The sequence below is a fragment of the Seriola aureovittata genome, chromosome 9, assembly GCF_021018895.1.
Source record: "Seriola aureovittata isolate HTS-2021-v1 ecotype China chromosome 9, ASM2101889v1, whole genome shotgun sequence".
Lineage (NCBI taxonomy): Eukaryota > Metazoa > Chordata > Actinopteri > Carangiformes > Carangidae > Seriola > Seriola aureovittata.
The window spans coordinates 24,195,469-24,198,004 of record NC_079372.1 but is presented as its reverse complement, the minus strand read 5'-3'; the positions used below and the strand labels follow the sequence as shown (position 1 = coordinate 24,198,004).

Below are 2,536 nucleotides of genomic sequence, written 5' to 3'. Positions count from 1 at the left end.
CTGTGCGTTTTAGGCTGTTGGTCAAACAAAATGAGAGATCTAAGGACATTTTTCACTATTTAATCAAAAGTATTAAACAAAACATGCCATTGTACTTCAGTCTCATCTAATCATGAGCTTTTTTATTGGGTCACTCTTGACAAAAGCAGCTTTGTGTTTGAAGCTGAAGCTCAGTGAGCAAACAGCTGCTGCAGCTGAACAGCTGGAGGTTATTGATCCAATCAGGAGATAAGATCAGACCATAAAAATACCGGAGTCCTTCGAGAAATGACCTTGACTAGTAAAATTAGGTATCTGGGTCACACACACACACACACACACACACACACACACACACACACACACACACACACACACACACACACACACACACACACACACACACACACCAAGGACTTGGTGACTGGGTTGGTCAGGCAGTAACTAGAAGCTGCATTCCACTGAGGCTCCACAGCAAAGCTCCAAAATCCTACTGGAAGCTCTGCAGAAACACACACACACACACACACACACACACACACACACACACATAAAATACACATAGGCCATGGGTACCGCAGACCATGAGATCACCTGTTCTTATGGAAACAAGGTACAGAACAATGAATCGTATTCATAGGTCAGACATGTGAACATATATACATAACATCAGATCACACACACAGACAGCAAAATGAGCTGAGAACAATAAACTCTATTTATAGACCATTATGCACACAGTATAGACACACACACACACACACACACACACACACACACAATGAACTCACTGTGAGTGTGGTGTGTCTGTGTGGTTTGCAGTTTATTGGTATTTATTTGTATTCGTGTTCTTGTAACAAAAAAAAAGATAATGAAAAAAACTTGTAATTTTGAGGAGCATACATGCAGATTTTATGGGTTTAATCAAAACCAGCAGAGAAACTTAAAGTTTCGTTTATTTGATGTTATGCATCATTAAATAAGGATAATACAAAGACTGATCCATACTTTGATTGTTGTTCTTGATGTAAAGAGAGAGAAGATGCAGGAGTTCCCTATTGAGACAAACTGTTCTACTATACTACAACATTTGATTGTTTTGCATTTTGTCACAGGTATTGAAGATATTTTCATGACATACTATACTAAAACATTTATTATGATACAGGCATACTATGACCTTTCTATGACTATACTATACTATAGGATTATATCTTTATTACATACTATACTATGACATTTTTATGACAATTCCATGACATACTATGGTATCGAATATTATATAGTGTCGTGCTAGATTGGGAAGCCTGGGTAGCTCAGTCGGTGGAGCATCAGACTTTTAATCTGAGGGTCCAGGGTTCAAGTCCCTGTTCAGGCGAAGCGTCTTCCACTGTGCACATTACAACCTTTGTTGAAACTAGTTGGTATCAGTACAAATAGCAGTAAGTAAGTAGTACTGTTGCTAACTATACTATAAAAATAACATACTATAATATGATATGTTTATGAAAACACCATGACATTTTTATGACGTACTATATTAATAAGTTTTTGGACATTTTATTATGCCTATGATGTTTTTGAAAATTTTTATGCCTTAATATATTACGACGTTTTTTGACAATTGTATGCCTTACTATACTATGACTTTTTCAACATTTTTATGCCATACCATACTATGACGTTTTTCGACATTTTATGCCGAAAAACGTCATAGTATAGTATGGACTAAAACGTCGTTTTAGTCCATACATACATGTTTTTTGACATTTTATGCCTTAATACAGTATAATATTTTTTGACAGTTGTATGCCTTATTATACTATGACGTTTTTTTGACATTTGTGTGCCATAATAAAATATGATGTTTTTAGACAGTATTATGCCATACTATACTACGACATTTTTTGATAATTTTATGCCTTAATATATTATGAGGTTTTTTGACAAATGTATGCCTTACTATACTATGACGTTTTTTGACATTTTATGCCATACTATACTATGACGTTTTTCAAAATTTTTATGCCATACTATACTATGACGTTTTTCAAAATTTTTATGCCATACTATACTATGACGTATTAATCCATATTATACTATGACTTTTTTTGACAATTTTATGCCACATGACGTTTTTTGACGTTTTATGCCATACTATACTATGACGTTTTTTGACAATTTTATGACATACTATACTATGACGTATTAATCCATATTATACTATGACGTTTTTCGACATTTTTATGCCGAAAAACGTCATAGTATAGTATGGACTAAAACGTCGTTTTAGTCCATACTATACTATGATGGTTTAATCCATACTGTACTATGACGTTTTAGTCCATACTATACTATGATGGTTTAATCCATACTGTACTATGACGTTTTTTGACAAATGTATGCCTTACTATACTATGACATTTTTTGACAATTTTTTGCCATACTATACTATGATGGTTTAATCCATACTGTACTATGACGTTTTTTGAATATTTAAGGCCATACTGTACTATGACGTTTTATGCCATACTATACTATGATGTTTTTTGACAAT

General features: G+C 33.8%; 1 non-coding gene across 1 annotated transcript; it reads left to right on the top strand.

The window, feature by feature from the left end:
- Positions 1 to 1,284: 1,284 nt before the first annotated feature.
- On the top strand, positions 1,285 to 1,357 carry trnak-uuu (transfer RNA lysine (anticodon UUU)). Its single transcript has one exon. It is a non-coding gene; the product is annotated as a tRNA-Lys (tRNA).
- Positions 1,358 to 2,536: the final 1,179 nt, after the last annotated feature.